General features: G+C 43.5%; 1 protein-coding gene across 13 annotated transcripts in view; it reads right to left on the reverse strand.

The window, feature by feature from the left end:
- Positions 1 to 21,371, reverse strand: part of SFMBT1 (Scm like with four mbt domains 1) — a 157,377-nt gene that overhangs the window by 100,267 nt on the left and 35,739 nt on the right. For 5 of the 13 annotated variants that reach the window (XM_033210105.1, XM_033210107.1, XM_033210103.1 and 2 more), the window contains 2 exons: positions 15,544 to 15,617; positions 12,097 to 12,461 (listed from right to left, as the gene is read on the reverse strand). The exons of 4 other annotated variants lie outside the window; for them this stretch is intronic. The gene's annotated coding sequence lies outside the window, so the exon portion shown is untranslated. Of the gene's footprint in view, positions 1 to 7,170; positions 7,943 to 12,096; positions 12,462 to 15,543; positions 15,618 to 21,371 lie in introns of those variants that run through there. 4 more of the 13 variants (XM_033210111.1, XM_033210109.1, XM_033210115.1 and 1 more) reach the window with 3 other exon arrangements.

A 21,371-nucleotide genomic window follows, 5' to 3' on the forward strand; every position in this document is an offset into this window, starting at 1 on the left:
CACTCACACAAAGCCCTTTATATAGCTGAGAGAACTAACGTTCATCAACTGTTCTTCCTAAACAGGTCCTGAGTTGCTTCACCTTCCTAGTCTCTCCTCTAAAATACATTCCAGTTTATCTGTAGTCCAAAACAGAATACAAAAGAATAAAGTATTGTTTGTAACACAAAGGATACATGTTTGAGGATGGATGCCTTTATTTTACACTATGTGGTTATTACACATTGTATGTCTGTATCAAAACATCTCACATACCCCATAAATATATACACCGCTATGTAGCCACAAAAATTAAAATAAAGTTTTTTAAAAAAATAATAAAATGTTAAAGTGATTTTGATTTCTGCTTTATATCGTGTATTTCTGTGAGTAGGCAAAACAGGTCATGGGTAGATCTGCTCAGTTAATTAGACTTTGATATTGAGATCTTGGTAATCAGTCTTAAAGGAACAAAAACTACTCCTTCCTCAGTATGTTTCCTTAAACTAACCAATCATTTTATAAAAGCAGATCATCTTTCAGAAGGAAAAACTAAGGGAAATCATAGGTGGGTTAGAACACTCCACAATGTAAAGGAAACAATAAATATATATTCCAATGCAGAATTCAATTCTCTCCCTTCAAAACTACCACAGCATTTTGTGGGACCCTCTAGAAGAGCATTTCACCTAGAGTGACTCAGGCCTACCTGCTCCTCAGGGTCTGGGTCCCACCTTCATCTTTCTCTGTGATTTTACACTGTGCCTGACAGTGGTGAGCTTGCAAATTCTGTCTGAATGAAACTGATCAGGAGTAGTTCTGGCAGCTAGTTAGATAGAATTGGAGTTTCAACACTCATTATTTATCATACTCATCCTTTAATTTAAAAGGGGGCCAAGAAAGCTAAATTATTTAAATATTTCCCAATTTCTGAAAATGTAATGCTATATCAGTTTTTTTTTAATAGCTCAAAAAATTGTACACAGAACGGGTAAAAGGGGTAGGAAACTTTGTTTTCTATGCAAAAGCCTTAACATTTATAAACTTCAACCAAAACCCCATAAAAAACATGTAGTTTTTGCACTGTGTAGTCCATATGCTAAATGGACATGTTTAGTTACACGTTTCTTGAGTAGTACTTTTTATTTATAGCAAAGCTATTCCATCTTATACATTATATTACACGTAAAAGTCCATTTTAAACCAAATTACTTCAAAATTTGACCTATTTTACATCTAGCACAGACTAGCTGTTCTGCTATACTGTTTAAATGCCTGCTATATTCGCAGCGGTTACTTTATAGAACACATAATCTTTATGTGCTGGCAGTAAATTTCTATACCTTTAAGGGATAATTCTAGGCTAATCAATTAGTTTATCAACCTTCCCTATCCCTGACCCCACTCATTCACTTAGCGCTGACCATGCTAAGCATCTGCTACATGTAACTCCGAGTAGGAGGTACAACTATGTAGAAAACACTACAAAGTTACTGTGACAGTATTTAAAACAGATACACTGACAGCCAAAAAAAGGGGAAAAAATCCCATACAAAAATTCTGAAAACAGAGTTAACAAGATACAAAAGAAAAATAACAACAGTAAAATAGCAAGAGCTCAGTATAATTTATGTCAATTTTGTAACTTTTCTTACTTATACTGAAGATCAAGGAAAGAACAAAAAATCCTTTTATAACAATACAACAGTGTAAGAGATAAAAGCACAGTGTAAGTCAAAGCTAAAAAATAATAAAAAAAAAAGCAACCAATTATTATATACTCATTACAAAATACTACACCGGGAAAAGGTCAAAACTGTAATTTGCTCTTAGAAAGCAGTAATTCAGGATATGTACAGTCTAGGCCTGTAAAGCACATCTTTATAATACAAGTAGAACACTTTCAGATAAGTTTCCAATAGAACGGTTTCTTCGTAAGCCATTACTGCAGAGGAAAACAACAGCAGACAAATCCTCAACCTGCTAATAAGTTCAAACTACTTACCAATTAAAGTGGGAAATAACACATTAGAAAAAATACCTACTTGTTAACAAAGTCATTGCATTTGTAACTAAAGAGATCACACAAAACTGTGCCATCTGGTCACAAAACAGAAGATAAGGGCAAGTTTCTTTTTATAAAAGTATTCCAGCTAATAAATGATGAAGGAATGACAGAATCTCTATTAAATTACTGGATATAGGTGTTGACCATCAAAAACAGAGACACTTACATGAATCATAAGAGACAACCTAAAACATTATGTGCCTCCTAATGGAAGAACACAACACCAACTATTAAACTATCTTTCAAAAAAAAAATCAAACTTGAATCTGATTGAGCTTCTAAACACCACAGAGAAGTTAGAGGAACATGTTTGTTTGTTTGTTTATTGAGACGGAGTCTCGCTCTGTGGCCCAGGCTGGAGTGCAGTGGGGCCATCTTGGCTCACCACGATCTCCGCCTCCTGGATTCAAGCAATTCTCCAGCCTCAGCCTCTCAAGTAGCTGGGATTACAGGCATGCACCAGCACGCCCAGCTAATTTTTATATTTTTACTAGAGATGGAGTTTCACTATGTTGGCCGGGCTGGTCTCAAACTCCTGACCTAAGGTGATTTGCCCACCTTGGCCTCCCAAATTGCTGGGATTACAGGCATGAGCCACTGTGCCGGCCTAGAGGAACATGTTAAACACCACGATGGTGAGCCAATCAGCAAAATCAAACTCTGGTTCCAAACTGTAAGACAAATTACCTGGTTTTATCAAATAAACTGGAAAGAAAAAAAACAGCAAGAAATTCAGAAGGACACTATAGGTTAAAAGAAATCAATTTTAAAAAAATCTATTCACTGTAGCAGAAGGAAGGAAGGAAGGGAGGGAGGGAGGAGGGAGGGAGGGAGGAAGGAAGGAAGGAAGGAAGCAAAAAAAAAGGAAAGGAAGGAAAAGAAAAAAGAAAAGCCTGTACACTGAAACTGGAAAATATGGCTTAGTTAACTAAAAAAATACCTAAATAAATGGAGAGGCATACCATATTCACAGACTAGAAGATTCAAAGATGCCAAAGGTAATTCAATGGAAGTGGAAAAAGGGTAGTATTTTCAACAAATTGTACAGAAACAACTGGATACCCACATGGACAAAAACGAACCTCAACCTTACCTCACACCATACATAAAAACTCAAAATGGACCATAAACCTAAACGTAAGAGACAATATTTTTTAATATCCAGAAAAAGAAAATAGAAAATCTTTCTGAGCTTGGACTGGCAAAGAATTTTTATTTTTATTTTGAGGCAGGGTCTTGCTCTGTAGCCAAGGTTGGAATGCAGTGGCACAATCACTGTTCACTGCAGCCTTGACCTCCTGGGCTCAAACAATCCTCCCATCTCAGCCTACTGAGTAGCTAGGACTACAGGCATATGCCACCATGCCTTGCTAACTTTGTGTATGTTTTGTAGAGAAGTGGTCTCACTATGCTGCCAGGCTGGTCTCAAACTCCTGAACTCAAGCGATCCTTCTGCCTCAGCCTGCCAAAGTCCTGGGATTACAAGTGTGAGCTACTGCACCCAGCATGGCAAATAACATGACATCAGAAAAAGCACAAACAATAAATTGGGACTGTATCAAAGTTTAAAACGTTTGCTCTTCAGGTCAGGCGCAGTGGCTCATGCCTATAATCCTAGCACTTTGGGAGGCTGAGGTGGAAGGATCACCTCAGGTCAGGAGTTTGAGACCAGCCTGGCCAACATGGCGAAACCCTATCTCTACTAAAAATACAAAACTTACCAGGCACAGTGGTACGTGCCTGTAGTCCCAGTTACTCAGGAGGCTGAGGCAGGAGAATCACTTGAACCTGGGAGGCAGAGGTTGCGGTAAGCCAAGATCGCACCACTACAGTATAGCCTGGGCAACAGAGTGAGACTCTGTCTAAAAAAAAAAACTTTTGCTCTTTAAAGACACAATGAAGAAAAAAGACAAGCCAGAGGCTTAAAAAGAAATTTTTTTGCAAAATATATGCCTAATAAGGATTTATATCAAAAAGCTCTTAAAAATAAATAATCCAATTTTTTTGTTTGTTCATTTTTGTTTTTTGGTTTTGTTTTGTTTTGTTTGAGACAGGGTCTCGCTCTGGTCACTAGGCTGCAGTGCAGTAGCACCATTTTGGCTCACTGCAGCCTCAACTTCCTGGGTTCAAGCGATCCTCCTGACTCAGCTGGGACTAGAGGCGCACGCCACCACACCCAGCTAATTTTTGTATTCTTTTTAGTAGAGACAGAGTTTCACCTGTTACCCAGGCTGGTCTCAAGTTCCTGAGCTCAAGCGATCTGCCCGCCTCAGCTTCCCAAAGTGCTAGGATTACAGGCATGACCCACCACACCCGGACAACAATCCAATTTTTTTTAATGAGCAAAAGATTTGAATAGGTACTGCAGCAAAGAAAATATATGAATGGCAAATAAGCACATGAAAAGATAGTCACTAGGGAAATACAAATTAAAACCACAATGAAGTATCATCAGACACCAACTAAAATGGCTAAAAGACGAACAATACGGAGTTTAATAAGGATGTAGAAGCGAGTCCTCATACAATGCTGGCGCAAACGTAAAAATGGTACAGACACTTTGAAAATGGTTCGGCAATTTCTTAAAAAGCTAACCATAGGCCAGGCGCGGTGGCTCACTCCTGTAATCCCAGCACTCTGGGAGGCCGAGACGGGCGGATCACGAGGTCAGAAGATCAAGACCATCGTGGCTAATACGGTGAAACCCCGTCTCTACTAAAAATACAAAAAATTGGCCGGGCATAGTGGCGGGCGCCTGTAGTCCCAGCTACTCCGGAGGCTGAGGCAGGAAAACGGCGGGAAGCCGGGAGGCGGAGCTTGCAGTGAGCCGAGATCGCGCCACCGCACTCCAGCCTGGGTGATTGAGCAAGACGCTATCTCAAAAAAAAAAATTAGCTGGGCGTGATGGCGGGCGCCTGTAGTCCCCACTACTTGGGAGGCTGAGGCAGGAGAATGACGGGAACCCGGGAGGCGGAGCTTGCAGTGAGCCGAGATCGCGCCACCGCACTCCAGCCTGGTGATTGAGCAAGACGCTATCTCAAAAAAAAAAATTAGCTGGGCGTGATGGCGGGCGCCTGTAGTCCCCACTACTTGGGAGGCTGAGGCAGGAGAATGACGGGAACCCGGGAGGCGGAGCTTGCAGTGAGCCGAGATCGCGCCACTGCACTCCCGCCTGGGCGACTGAGCAAGACTTCGTTTCAAAAAAAAAAAAAGCTAAACATAGACTTATCATACAACCCAGCAATTCCACTCTTGGGGATCACCAAAAAGAAATGAAAACAGCCACACAAAGACTTTAACACAAGTGTTCACTGCTAAGAACTAGAAATAACCCAAATGTCCATTAACTAGTGAATGGATAAACAAAATGTTTTACCTATCTATACAATGGAATTATTCTCCCAGCACTTTGGGAGGCCGAGGCGGGCAGATTACGAGGTCAGGAAGTCGATACCATCCTGGCTAACACTGTGAAACCCTGTCTGTACTAAAAACACAAAAAAATGAGCCTGGCACGGTGGCGGGCGCCTTTAGTCCCAGCTACTTGGCAGGCTGAGGCAGGAGAATGGCGTGAACCCGGGAGGCGGAGCTTACAGTGAGCCGAGATCACGCCACTGCACTCCAGACTGGGCGACAGAGCTAGACGCCATCTCAAAAAAAGGGGGGGGGGGGAGATTATTCTCAGCAATAAAAACAAACTACTGATACATGCAATAACAAGGATGAATCTCAAAAACTTCACGCTATATGAAACATGCCAGACACAAAAGACTACATATTGGATGATTCTATTTGTGTGAAATTTCTAGAAAAGGCAAAATGGTACAGAAAATACATGAGTGGTTTCCCGGAATCGGGATGCATTGTCTGTAAATGACCACATTTTGGGGGTGATAAAATGTTCTAAAACTAAACGGTGATGATGGTTGCATAACTCAATTACTAAAATTCACCAAGCAGGTCACTTACGATATAAAATATGCTTCAATAAAACATTTTTTTAAAAAAGAGATATCAACACAACGTGTTGGTCATTTGGATCCTATAAACAATATTTTTAAAATTTATTTTTGTTATTGTAAAATACACATAAAATTTACCATTCTAATCACCTTAAATGTATAGTTCTGTGGCATTAAGGACATTCACAATGTTGTACGAGAAAATTTTTTAAATTATAGCATGTGTAACAATGGGAACTGAGCTCTGCATAAATTCTAGTGTTTATAAGAAAAAATGTAGATCAGGCCGGCCACGGTGGCTCACGCCTGTAATCCCAGCACTTTGAGGCGGGCGGATCACGAGGTCAGGAGATCGAGACCATTCTGGCTAACATGGAGAAACCCCTTCTCTACTAAAAACACAAAAAATTAGCCGGGCGTGGTGGCGGGCGCCATTAGTCCCAGCTACTCGGGAGGCTGAGGCAGGAGAATGGAGTGAACCCAGGAGGCGAAGCTTGCAGTGAGCCACTGCACTCTAGCCTGGGCGACAGAGCGAGACTCTGTCTCATGAAAGAAAAGAAAAAGTGTAGATCAATAATATTATTTTGCTAACGCCTTGGAGAGTGTAAAGGTTGGGTGCAGCTTCAAGCTGAGGGCCACCCACCATGCCCCCATCGTGGTGGTTCCCCCAGGTGCTGAAGGGCCCTGCCATAGCTCTCGCTCTCGCAGGGTCCCTCCAGTGTCTACTGTTTCCTACCTAGGGGTGGCTGCAGCCATGTCTAAGAAAGCGCCAGCGCCCACCCACCTGGACCGAGGGGCTGGTTCTGCTCATGCTATACTGGTTCTGCTCCTCGTCATCTCGGCGGTTCAGGCAGAACCCCAACGAGCTTGTGATCTGGGTCCTGTGGGCGTATGAACATGGGGCCAGCCCTGTCCCTCAACCCTGGAGAGCTGGTGCTGCCGGTCGACCTGACTGGCCCACAAACGTCTTCCGCTACCACTGCAAGGGCCTGCAGGGCGATGGCTGTGCAGCGCTGCTCACCTGGCTACTGACGGCCTAGCATCCGCAGAACTGCCCTGCCGGCCATCGACCACCATGGAAGGAGCAGTCAGCTGGCACGCGAGCTGGATACTAAACTGGCTCTACCATGAGCCGCCCTCGGTCCCTCCACCTCCTCTTACCCCTTGTCTTCTATGCGTAAGCCAGGGACGCCAGAGGACGTGCTCTTCGCCCAGGGCCTGCACCAACGTCTGCTGATCAAGGGCCCAGTACAAAGGCCGTCATGGAGATCCAGATCTTCGCCAACAGCGGACTGCTCTGGTTCCAGGGCCAGCCAGGCCGCGCAAAGACCTCACGACTGGCTGCTGGGCCAGGGCGTTCCCGGGGTGACAGTGAATAAGCAGACCAAAGGCTTCTGGAACCCTACATGAAGGAGGCCAAGCGCAGCCGTGGACACCGGCCTGCAGCCTGGGAAAGGAGCCCGCGGCGCCCCACCTCCTCTGACCAGGCCTGCGGGGAGGAGCCACCTACGTGCCACAGCAAGTCCTGGGACTGGCCCTGCATTCCAGGGTGGGGCAGGGAGGCTGGATTCTGGGAGAACTGCTTCCGGGTTGCACTGGGGAAGTCATGGAGTTCCAGACATCGCAGGGGAGGCAAAAAGCCGTGGTCAGCGCTCTCTTGGTGTACCCCTCCAGCTTCCAGAGGGGAAGCCACACCCTGATGCTATGTTCAAGGGCTCCAGAAGACAGGAGTTCGTGTCCTTGCCCCCAACCACTGCTGTGGGTGTCACTGGCCAAAGGTCATGAGGGGAGTGGGCCACATGAGTGGCCACTTGCCATGACTCCCTGAGGAGGGTGAGCCCCCACTCATCCTGTGCCATGTTATGTTTCCACCCAGGCAGCAGGGTAGGAGGCACAGTGAGTGCGCCTACCCCTCTGCCTGATGGGCCCCCCCAAGCTCTACAGACCAAGCAGGGAGACCCCATGACCCATGCCGTGAAAGCATCTTGAAGTTTTTACTTTTTTTTTTTTTTTTTTGGAGACAGAGTCTCGCTCTGTCACCCAGGCTGGAGTGCAGTGGCACAATCTCGGCTCACAGCAACCTCCGCCTCCCGGGTTCAAGCGATTCTCCTGCCTCAGCCTCACGAGGAGCTGGGACTACAGGCATGTGCCACCAATGTCCGGCTAATTTTTGTATTTTTAGTAGAGACGGGGTTTCACCATGTTAGCCAGGATGGTCTCGATCTCCTGACCTCATGATCTGCCCGCCTCAGCCTCCCAAAGTGCTGGGATTACAGGTGTGAGCCACCGTGCCCAGCCTACTCTTAAATTTTTTTATGTTTTTACTTACTCACTGCTTTAAGCATACATGACACTTTGGTTTTATTCCTCCCTTTGTAATGTTTTTTCTCTTAAGCCATTTTTTTTTGCAATGCCTTCCTTTTTGAAAGCATTAAAAAAATAGTATTTTGTTTATATTTCAACAACAAAGAGTACTTAATGTTTGGCATACTAAAATATTTACCAATAAAACAACCTGATATTTGGAATTTTTTTAAGTTTTAAAAGTGTGATCACTGTATTGTGATCACAGAATTACATTAGGAAAATGTCTTATTCTTAGAGATGTACGCTAAAGTATTAAGAGTACTGGGTCATAATGTCTGTAATAGAGCCTCAAATGTTTCAGAGGGGACTATATACATACATATATATGCCTATATATACATATATTACACAAATACACATATATAAAAGACAAAGCAAAGTGATTCTAGGTAAAAGTGAGAACTCAGCAAAAACATAAATTAGTACAGGTTTGTTGGAAAGCAATGTGATGATATCTCAAAAACAGAAGACATTTACAAAAACTAAAACATGCATAATGCATGCTCTTTGACCCGACACCCCTTCTAGAAATTTATCTTTAAAAAACTCACATAAGACCACAAAGCAAAAAAGGGTATTAATTACAACATGTTTTTTAATGGTTTAATACTCAAATGTCTACTAATAGGTGGTTGGATGCTTAAAATGAAAAAAATAATATGAAAAGAAGAAATGGGTGTGGGTACAGATGAAACAGCATTGGCTGTGAGTTTATTATTGAAGCAATCTTTGAATATGTTTATTTGGATGTTCATCTCACTGTTTAGTCTACTTTTACATATGTTTGACACTCTCCCTAACAAGTCAAAAACAAAAAAGAACCACACAAAATTCCAAGGGCACAATTCTTTGCAAGTGGTCATCAACTCCCTTTCTTTCCCAAATTAGTAACATCAACATGGGAGGGAAGGTTCTACACTACATAAACAAATACATATAAATATTAAAGTTCTTTCTGCCTGGGCAACATAGTGAAACCCTGTCTCTTAAAAAAAGATTTTCTTTTAGTTAGCTAGGTGTGGTGGTTCACACCTGTAGTCCTAGCTACTAGAGAGACTGAGACAGAAGGAATACTTGAGCCCAGAGGTTCAAGGCTGCAGTGAGCCATGATCGTGTGTGTCACTTTAGCTTGCATGATAGAGTGAGACTCCAACTCTTCAAAAAAAAGAAACAGTTCCATCACTCTTAATTGTTCTTATATCCTCATGTCATCCCCGAACAGAAGAGTTTTGCTTTCAAGCATCTTGAATCCAGTAGTAAGTAGATGGCAGCTCACATTTCCTGTGCTCTCACCAGCAAGCAGCTCTTCATTTCTAATACAGGAACCACACTACTCTAGCTAAGGAAAGAAACAAGTGTAGAAAAAGCCAGGCACAGTGGCCATGCCTGTAAATTTTAGCACTTTAAAAGGCCAAAGCGGGCCGGGCGCGGTGGCTCAAGCCTGTAATCCCAGCACTTTGGGAGGCCGAGATGGGCGGATCACGAGGTCAGGAGATCGAGACCATCCTGGCTAACACGGTGAAACCCCATCTCTACTAAAAATACAAAAACTAGCCGGGCGAAGTGGCGGGCGCCTGTAGTCCCAGCTACTCGGGAGGCTGAGGCAGGAGAATGAAGTGAACCCGGGAGGCGGAGCTTGCAGTGAGCTGAGATCCGGCCACTGCACTCCAGTCCGGGCGACAGAGCGAGACTCCGCCTCAAAAAAAAAAAAAAAAAAAAAAAAGGCCAAAGCAGGACCACTTGAGCCCAGAAGTTTGAGACCAGCCTGGGCAACATAGGGAGATGGGAGATCCCATCTCTACCAAAAAAAAAAATTGTAAAAAATTTGCCAGGCATGGTGGCTCATAACTGTGGTCACGACTACCTGGGGAGGCTGAGGCTGGAGGATCATGTAAGCCCAGGAGGTCAAGGCTGCAGTAAGAACTGATCCTGCCACTGCATCCCAGCCTGGGCAACAGAGGAAGACCCTGTCTCAAACACACACACACACACAAATGAAAGAAAAGATTATTGCCTGTTTTAAACTTTGTGTTCTATGGAGTTGTTCAGCTTTTCCTATTAAAAGTTCAAATATGTGTACTACATATTGTGTCATTTCTGAATTATAACAAAAACAAGAAAGCTTAGAAATCACCCAGCCCAGCTGGGCGCGATGGCTCACACCTGTAATCCCAGCACTTTGGGAGGCCAAGGCGGGTGGATCACGAGGTCAGGAGATCGAGACCATCCTGGCTAACATGGTGAAATCCCATCTCTACTAAAAATAAAAAAATTAGCCAGACATGGTGGTGGGCACCTGTAGTCCCAGCTATCGGGAGGCTGAGGCAGGAGAATGGCGTGAACCCAGGAGGCAGAGTTTGCAGTGAGCCGAGATCGCACCACTGTACTCCAGCCTGGGCGACAGAGTGAGATTTCATCTCAACAAAAAAAAAAAAAAAAGAAAAGAAAAGATATCACCCAGCCCAGTATCTTGAATTAACAAACAAGCAAAACTATCCAGGCCCAAAGTTATTATTTCAAGTTATAATAATGTCAGTATTCTGTAGTTAGGAGGTATTCTCCACAGTCTAATTTGAATAAACTAAGTGCTCACTGAACACCTGCTGCAGTGAACTGTAATGAATAACGAGCAAAAATTGGAAGTCTGTCTTGTGGGTGCTAAACTCACAGTCCAAGGCCACTGACTACCATCCAAAACCCTACAGTCATTGGGTTCAAGAGCCCACAAACTCAACACCTGCTCAGCACCAGCCTGCTTAAACTGGAAGCAGGAATTTTCAAAACAGCCTCCTCTTTCTTTCAGCAAGTCATATGATATTCATTAAGTTTCAAAGCAATGAGAAAATACAATGTAAGTTAAAATTAACCAATACTGATAGTTATATGAAGATTTCTAGTTATTTGGTGTTTTTCCCCCCTTTTTGGTCCTGGCCGAGGCAAGCGGATCATTTGAGGTCAGGAGTTTGAGGGTGAAACCCTATAACTACTTGAAATACAAAAATTAGCCAGGTATGGTGGCACATGCTTGTAATCCCAGCTACCTGGGAGGCTGAGGCGAGAGGATCGCTTGAACCCAGGAGGCAGAGGCTGCAGTGAGCTGAGATAGTGTCACTGCACTCCAGCCTGGGTGACAGAGCGAGACTCCATCTAAAAGAAAGAAAGAAAGAAAGATGAAGAGAGAGAGACAGAGAAAGAAAAAAGAGAAGGAGGGAGGGAGGGAGGGAGGGACGGAGGGAGGGAGGAGGGAGGGAGGGAGGGACGGAGGGAGGGAGGGAGGGAGGACAGAGGGAAGGAAGGAAGGAAGGAAGGAAGGAAGGAAGGAAGGAAGGAAGGGCTCCTGAGTACCATGAAGGTAAAGTATTTCGTATCTACCATTTGGTTGTCTACCACGCCCAGTTAATTTTTGTATTTTTAGTAGAGAAGGGGTTTCACCATGTTGGCCAGGATGGTCTTGATCTCTTGACCTCGTGATCCCCCTCCGTCGGCCTCCCAAAGTGCTGGGATTACAGGTGTGAGCCACTGCACCCAGCCATTCTTTCTTTTTTAAAGAAAGAATTGCATTTAATGACCTAGGCGGCTTTATTCTGATTTTCACGTTTAATTATGGTAGACAACTAAATGATAGATTTCTGAAATTTTGAGACACAACTTCTTGTGTACAAAGAGAAATGCAGGGTTCTCCATCTTAAGCCCCTAAAGCTTTGAGAAGCCTTCACTCACATATGTAATATGGGGCCTCCACCTTGATGCCAGCCAACACATACATGTGCTAAGCTGAAGCAGCCATCCCTGGAACCAGAAAGAATGAGAAGGGAACACGATTGTCTCAAGTTTGAGGTTTCCTTCTTGACAACAATATTCACAATACAAAGGTGATTATCTTCTGCTGAGAGGAGAAACAAGTCAGATAAGCTGTAACTTTTCACAAAATGCACAATTAGTATAAAGCTTAATAATTTTTTTCTTCCAGTGTAAATGCAGTTTGTTTATTGCTTTGTAGTTTTGAAAAGTCAGGAGTTCTTTTTAAATTCTTGGGAGCTGGTCTCAATGTAGTCAGGTCACTTTTCTTATCAAAGAGCAAAAACCTATGGGAAATATAAACACATGTTAACATACAGTCCCCACACTTTGAGAGCATGTCATGCCAGTTGGAAAAACCTAACAGCAACTTACTATGGCAAATGATGACTACCAAATGCTCTCAATAGGCTGTACGCACGATGGGAGTAAAGTGAAGGGGGGGTTTAAGCCATGTGGTTTTTTTTGTTTGTTTGTTTAAGAGACAGGATCTCACTCTGTCACCCAGGCCAAAGTGCAGTGGTACAATCATAGCTCACTACAGCCTTAAACTCCTGGGCGCAAATGATCCTCCTACCTTATCCTCCCAAGTAGCTAGGACTACAGGTGCATGCCAGCACACCCTGCTAATTGTTTTTGTAGACACAGGATTGGGTCTCAAACTGCTGGCCTCAAATGATCCTCCCACCTTGGCCTTCCAAAGTGTTGGGATTACCGGTAGGAGGCACAGTGCCCGGCTGGGATTTAATTTTGAAAAACAGAAGAGAGGAAGAGAATTCCAGGCAGGAGGATAAAAGCAAAAACACAGAGATGAGAACACACAATATGTGTTTCAGGCACAGTGACTAGACCAATTTGGCTGGGGTATTTTTTCTCCTTTGTGTCATCTTTATTTTTCTACTTGGGATGTAAACGATGTGAACACGGGTCAGAAAAATCAGCTGCACAGAAACACTTCAGCCAATTGTAAGACAAAGAGAGGGTGGACATGCATGAAGGAGCGGTAGTAATTCCAGACCTGCCTTCCAAAAGAGCCTGTGGTCCAGCCAGAAGGGCACTCTGGGTGGGGCAGGCAGGACCATGCAGTGCAGGTTCTTGGAAGGAGGGATGAGGAGGGAGCAGTCACAGCAGATGCTGTGGCTGGGCTCCAACAAGTTTATTGAACTCTGCCTTCAAGCTGCTGCCTGAAGAAGTTGATTAGCCCATTGGCAGGAGCATAGTGAGAGGTCACTTCAAGGCAAGTAACAAGAGAAGACCGGAAAGCTAGGTTGGTGTTAGCCTGGAGGCCTTATATATCAAGAGTTTGAACTTCAGACTGAAGGCTTCTAAATGGGATTTAAATGGCAGGAAAGTAAGCAGCAGTACACATATAGAGAAATCAGAGACTGATGTTCAGGATGGAGTCGGGAGGAAGAGCCTGGAGGTTAGTTCTCAGGGGATGTTTACTTCAGCAATCATAAAAAGAGTCCAGGCCTGTAATCCCTCACGCCTGTAATCCCAGCACTTTGGGAGGCCAAGGTGGGTGGATCACGAGGTCAGGAGTTCAAGACCAGCCTGACTAACATGCTGAAAACCCTACTCTACTAAAAATACAAAAATTAGCCGGGCGTGTTGGCACGTGCCTGTAACCCCAGTTACTCAGGAGGCTGAAGCAGGAAAACCGCTTGAACCCAGAAGGCGGAGGTTGTAGTGAGCCAAGATCCTGCCACTGCACTCCAGCCTGGGCGACAGAGCAATCCTCCATCTCAAAAAAAAAAAAAATACACAGGAGGATGTGTGTAGATTATATCCAAATATTACATCATTTTATATAAGGGTCTTGAGCATCTATGAATTTTGGATATGAAGGAGTCCTGGAACCAATCCCCTGCAAACACCAAGGGAAGACTGTACTTCATTTATGTAACCTTCCACATTTTACAAAGGACTTTTGCTTACATAATCTCATTTTACCCTCAGAACAATTTGTAAAGTAGAACATTTGCTATATTTCATAAGTGAAGAATTGCTGTTCCGGGCAGTTCCTTTTATGACCATCATTCCATGTGTCGTTTTATGGCTCTGTCTCTTAACCAGTAGACTGTACGCTCCATGAGGGTATGCAGGGACCACAATGAATTTTGTTTGCCCTTGTAGCCCTGGCTGCCTCATGAAGAGCCATGGTCCCTGATCCCAGTAGATATATGCTCACTAAATGTGTGACAGATGGGTGAGGAGTACATCCCTCTCCCACTCTTGTTTCAATGATACCGAAATGCTTTATCAATTAAAAGTGTTTGGGGGCTTTTTGTGTTTGTTTTAGATTACTGTTCTGACACTCAAAAGGCTTTGACAATTTTAATACCTCTACTTAGCACTTCCTAAACAAGACCTCTTTTCCCCCGCTAGGTGGGAAAAAGGAAAAATACACAAAAAGGAATATCAGGCTGCCTGCCACCTTCACAGTTGTATCAAAAAGTCACTCAAAGTGATATATTAGACTTAGGACCAAAAAAGGTCAACATTTGCTAATTATTTTTTCAAACATGTTCTATTTCTTTGCAGAATGAAATGTATGCTGAGACAAATAACCACACATATGAGTACCTACAGTGCCAGAGTTGAGAAATTCTGGCCTAGAACACTTGTGCCAGAAAACAAGAAAATGCTCCAAGAATAATGGAGACATGTCAAAAGGACAACGAAAAGAAGCAGCTTGAAGGGCCTCCCACTGGCCAAATCTGAGACAATTTAAGCATCAATACAAATAATAAAAGATTATAGCTCATTGATTAAAATAAAAAACATGAGTTCATACTGATATAAATTAATAAATAAATTGAAAGTGTGATGAAGAATGAGATAGTTAACATAGTGTGGAAGTACTTATCCATAAAATACCAATTAACTACAAATGGAAGAATAATTTAGCAGTGGGAAAATGCAAAACAATTGAAATTGTATGTCACCTATTAGGAGGCAATGAGACATGGCATCATTTCCGCGATATTCCTGCCAAACATGTGCAACCTGAGTTTAATCATGAGAAAACATCAGACAAACCCAAATTAAGGGACAGGCTACAAAACAACTGGCTTATAATTTCCAACCTATCAAGACTATGAAAGTCAAAAGAAGGCTGAGAAAGACTTGGCAACTAAATGCAAAGCATGTGAATCTGAACTGAATCCTTTGCTTGTCCCCCAAAAAACAAAAAGAAAACGAAAAAAAAAGGCGGTGGGGAAAGAGGCTGGAAGGGTATTGGGACTACTGGTCAAACTTGAATGGGAAATTGGGGGTCTGAGGAGTATTTGATGGTAATATAATGTGTCAATGTTAATTTCCTGCTTTTGATGGTTATGTTGTACTTACGTAGAAGAATGTCCTTACCATTGGAAACATACACACACTAGGGTAATTCCAGAGTGATGGGACATCAGGTGGACAACTTACTGCCAAAGATTCTGGAGAAGAAAACAGAAGTTTTCTCTACTGTACTTGTAACTTTTCTATTTTGGGCTGTTTCAAAAGTTTTCAAAAATATTTTAAATGATTAGTATCTCTCCAAAATGAAAGTAATGGATACAATCTTAATACATACACACACATTCTTTCCAACAAGAATGTTCTCTTTGTAGAAGTACTAAATAAGTCTTCCATTTGGTCACTAGGGAAGCAGTGTAAAACAGTGTTGCATAACAAAAAAGAAAAACTAGGCTTTACATATAGTAACATTGATTTCAAACTCCCGTTCATCACATACAAATTTCATGACCCTAGGAAGACTTTTTTTTTTTTTTTTTTGAGACAGAGTCTCGCTCTGTTGCCCAGGCTGGAGTGCAATGACGCAATCTCAGCTCACTGCAACCTCCGCCTTCCGGGTTTACTTGCTCCATTCTCCTGCCTCAGCCTCCCGAGTAGCTGGGACTACGGGCGCCCGCCACCACGCCCGGCTAATTTTTTTGTATTTTTAGTAGAAACGAGGTTTCACCATGTTAGTCAGGGTGGTCTCAATCTCCTGACCTCGTGATCCATCCACCTCAGCCTCCCAAAGTGTTGGGATTACAGGCGTGAGCCACCGCGCCCGGCCAGAAGATTATTTTTTACCCTTCTGGGTCTTGATATCCTACTCTGTAAAGTGAGAATACCAGCAGGGCATGGTGGCTCACGCCTATAATCCCAACTACTCAGAAGGCTTGAGGTGGGAGGATCACTTGAGCCCAGGAGTTGGAGATCAACCTGGGCAACATAGCAAGACCCTGTCTCTATAAAAAGGAAGAAAATGAAAAAAGAAAAAACGGGAAGTGAGAATACCACTTTTGGCTGGGCACAGTGGTTTATGCCTGTAATCCCGGCACTTTGGGAGGCCGAGGTGGGCAGATCACTTGAGGTTGGGAGTTCAAGATCAGCCTGGCCAACATAGTAAAACCCTGTCTCTACTAAAAATACAAAAATTAGCCCGGTGCTTGGTGGCACACACCTGTAATCCCAGCTACTCAGGAGGCTGAGCCAGAAGAATCACTTGAATCCAGGAGGCAGAGATTGCAGTGAGCCGAGATCATGCCACTGCACTCCAGAGACTCCACCTCAAAAAAAAAAAAAAAAAAAGAATCCCTCATTTTGAACAACAAAAGTTGTTAATCTGCTGAGAATATAGGAGAATATAAGGGAGGGAGGAAATCTGGTGCTAGATAATATAATCCCTCACTCTTTCAGTAAATTTGTTTTTTTTTTTTTTTTTTTTTTGAGACGGAGTCTCGCTCTGTCGCCCAGGCTGGAGTGCAGTGGCCGGATCTCAGCTCACGGCAAGCTCCGCCTCCCGGGTTAAGGCCATTCTCCTGCCTCAGCCTCCCGAGTAGCTGGGACTACAGGCTCCAGCCACCTCGCTCGGCTAGCTTTTTTTGTATTTTTTAGTAGAGATGGGGTTTCACCGTGTTAGCCAGGATGGTCTCGAACTCCTGACCTCGTGATCCGCCCGTCTCGGCCTCCCAAAGTGCTGGGATTACAGGCTTGAGGTAAATTTGGTTTTTAAACACATGAATCACTTATTCATTCAACAAATATTTACGGTTGACCCTTGAACAACACAGGCATCAGGATTACCAACCGTCATCGCAAGAAAAAACCTGCACATAACTTTTGACTCCCCAAAACTTTACTAATAGCCTACAGCTGACTAGCCTTACTGACAACATAAACAGTGGATTAACACGTTCTGTATATGTATTATATACTGTATTCTTACAACAAAATAAGTTAGAGAAAAGAAAATATTAGAAAAATTATAAGGAAGAGAAAATATATTTACTGTTCACTAAGTGGAATGGATTATCATAAAGGTTTTCATCCTCATGGTCTTCACACTGAGTAGGCTAAGAGGATGGGTTGGTCTTGCTGTCTCGGGGTAGCAGAGGCAGAAGAAAATCCACATAAAGTGGACCCATGTGATTTGACCTGTGCTGTTCAAGGTCAACTATATTTGGTTTCTATACTATGGTCTACTATGTAGCAGCTACAGAGATTTAAAACATGATCCCTTTGCCTCAAGCCAATGGGAAACCAGCTAAAAGCAAGCAATCATAATGAAAAGGAAGAATGTTTTCAGTAGTAAAGGAGAAAGAAAAAAGTTCAAATGGATTCTCTCTTTCTCAACAAACAAGCAAGTGAAACTTCTTTGGGTAAAGAGAGAACAACCAGAAAGCTAGTCTGGCTCTTCAATGCTCCTACTGCAGGGAGTGCAAAGGGGTGCAGGGCAGGAAGCCTGAGTTACCTATCCCAGGGGAGGACAAAGGGAGACAAAGGCATCAAGAGACAGCAGCAGCCAGGCGCGGTGGCTCACGCCTATAATCCCAGCACTTTGGGAGGCCAAGGCGGGTGGATCAGGAGGTCAGGAGATTGAGACCATCCATGGCTAACATGGTGAAACTCCACCTCTACTAAAAAATGCAAAACATTAGCCAGGCATGGTGGTGGGCGCCTGTAGTCCCAGCTACTGGGGAGACTGAAGCAGGAGAATGGCATGAACCTGGGAGGCAGAGCTTGTAGTGAGAAGAGATCGCGCCACTGCACCCCCAACCTGGGTGGCAGAGCAAGACTCCGTTCTCAAAAAAAAAAAAAAAAAAAAAAAAACAGAGAGAGCAGCTGGGCAGTGACCGAACACGGCTCTAGGCCAGGGGAAAGTAGCTCATGGGTCCTGACTGAACCCTCTGTGGGGCTGGTAAGCCCTTTCTAGTCCAGAGATGCTTTAGGGAGGAGGAGGTGAGTGGCAGAAAGAAAATTATACAAGAAATTTTATTAATGTTCTTTACACAATATAGATGGGGAAAATGCACAAGGAGGTAATTGTGGAGCCATGTTTCTAAGTAAGATGACACTCAATTTGTACAACCAAAATACAGTGTGTTTTTCTATAATGACATGTTATTTATAGCCTAGTACTGTTTTACAGTAGCTGACTGAGAAAGTGACGAACATCTCTGTATATATAGAACTTAACTTAAAAAACATGTTTAAATAAGGTAATTTGCCCAAAGCTTCTCCACTGAATTTTAATTCCACAATATTTATTATACCGTATCAACAAAATGACACCAGATAAAAAAGACCACTAAGCTCAAAAACATCTATTTGGTATCTGTATCTTCGAAACTGTTTTCCAGTCAGTATTTACCAACACAGTTAAAAACCAGCATATTTACGATGCTTCTTTACCAGCCTGCTAGCAACTTGTCTCCATCTACTACTGAGCACCTCCTTTATTCGTGGTACTTCCCAGGGGATGATGGGGAAGCCCAATACGAAGTTCAGTCTTGCCCTAAAGGATTTTACAGTTATGGACAGAATCACTAAGGAAATTTCTGAAATGCAAGGCTTTTCAAAATTAGCTGCCAAAAAACGGATCATTAACTGTGAGTCAAAATAGCTGCAAACAGCTTTACCAAAAGAAAGGCATAAACTTTATCTTCAAGAACAGACAGAACCTTGGAAAGGTAGAGGAAACAGTGGAAGGCATTCCCGGCAGGCCAAGCAGCACACAAAGGGTAGCAAGGTGGGCATGAGGCTGGCACCAGCTCAGCAAGGGGCATGGTGGAAAGTATGCTCATGTGTAAGGTGGCAGGAGGGATCAGTCTGCTGGCATAGATAACAAGGCCACACAGAAGAGTGCACATAAAACATAAAAGTTCTATAGTACACAAACGGCACCAAACCAGAAAGACTTGAGGAGTGCTATATCTTACAGCTGCCAGGTGACATATACTCAATTAAAGGGCAGTTAGGATCAGCGGCTGACCAGCAGGAAGGTGTTGGACTAGTTCAGAGATCAAATGCTGTGGGCTTAAAGCAGACAAGTGGCCATCAGAATGGTGTCCAAGGACTGAGCCTAAGAGACATTTCAAAGTAGGAAATGACAGAAAAATCAAAGATGACTCCAAATTCTACCATGTGGAAAGGAAAATAAATACTGGTGTCACTGATAATACTGGGATAGTAGTTAAGAATAACTGAGGTTTGGGAGTGGGGGAAGTGTAAAAGACTGGTGCGTTCACCATGACTAGTGAACTCTGGGGTAATGAGAGTGGCCACCCAGGTGAAGAAGTCCTGGAATCAGCGGCAAACCAGGCTGTTGTCAGATGACAGAGTATAAGAAAGGTTGGATTGTAGGTTTACAAATCAACTGGCATGCTGCAGGTAGCTACTAATCAGAAAATCTCACAGAGAAAGGAACAGAGAATGAAGGAGAGACCACAAAAAAACAGAGAAAGGAACTAACACTTTTTAAGCATCTATGTGCCAGCCACTGCATGAGCCACTTTGTATAAAGTAGAGAAAAAACTGAGAGGTAGGAAACCTAGAAAGCTTCCTCTCACAAAGAGGAGTGCACCAATGACAAAGCCAAACATGAAAGGAAATTCAAGAGAATAAAGACAGAGAAAAGAAAGGACATTGGCCTTTCCACTGCAAAGGTCACGGGCACCGTCTGGCAGAGATTTCCAGCTGTGTAGTGGAAGCCGAGGCTATGATGTGGGTGGCTGAGAAGGACAGATATAAACTGAAGGCAGTGAATAAGAAGTAGGCATTTAAGTAGTTGGGCAGCAAATGGACAAGATTCAGTGGCTGCTAAAAAGGACAAGGCCGGGCGCGGTGGCTCAAGCCTGTAATCCCAGCACTTTGGGAGGCTGAGACGGGCGGATCACGAGGTCAGGAGTTCGAGACCATCCTGGCTAACACGGTGAAACCCCGTCTCTACTAAAAAATACAAAAAGCTAGCCGGGCGAGGTGGCTGGTGCCTGTAGTCCCAGCTACTTGGGAGGCTGAGGCAGGAGAATGGCGTAAACCCGGGAGGCGGAGCTTGCAGTGAGCTGAGATCCGGCCACTGCACTCCAGCCTGGGCGACAGAGCGAGACTCCGTCTCAAAAAAAAAAAAAACAAAACAAAACAACAACAAAAAAAGGACATAAGTGCCTTGCAGTGAGTGCTCTTAACCCTTTGCTTCTTTTAGTAATAGGAAAACACTGACCAACAAACTCAAAAGTCAAAGGTTAGGGCCTACATATCATATGATTCAAGGTAATGCAATTACGGGAAAATGGAAGACACACTTCAGTTTTTGCAGGCTCAATTTCCATCACCAGCAAATCTAGTTCAGCTATAAATATAACAAATTAACATATACTGATTGGAGCATATTTCACCTGCTTTACAGTTGAAAAGCTAACATCTCTCAAAACTCAATGCTAAAGAGACTAATAACAAAAATACAAAAAAAAAGCCATAAAAAAGTCTATTATTACCTTTCCCAAATTGTAAAACATATTTTGAGGCCGGGAGCAATGGCTCACACCTGTAATCCCAGCACTTTGGGAGGCCGAGGCGGGCGGATCACAAGGTCAGGAGATTGAGACCATCCTGGCTAACAGGGTGAAACCCTGTCTCTACTAAAAACTTCAAAAAATTAGCCGGGCGCGGTGGTGGGCACCTGTAGTCCCAGCTACTGAGGAGGCTGAGGCAGGAGAATGGCGTGAACCCGGGAGGCGGAGCTTGCAGTGAGCTGAGATCACGCCACTGCACTCCAGCCTGGGCGACAGAGCGAGACTCCATCTCAAAAAAAAAACATATTTTGAAAAATAAAGCATCTAAAAGATCAATCACAATCATGTGAAAATCTGCGTTAGGAATTGTGGAGCTACTGGATTTGATTATAATGTTGGCAAAAACAC

Source organism: Trachypithecus francoisi, unplaced genomic scaffold (genome assembly GCF_009764315.1).
Source record: "Trachypithecus francoisi isolate TF-2019V2 unplaced genomic scaffold, Tfra_2.0 Lachesis_group0, whole genome shotgun sequence".
Lineage (NCBI taxonomy): Eukaryota > Metazoa > Chordata > Mammalia > Primates > Cercopithecidae > Trachypithecus > Trachypithecus francoisi.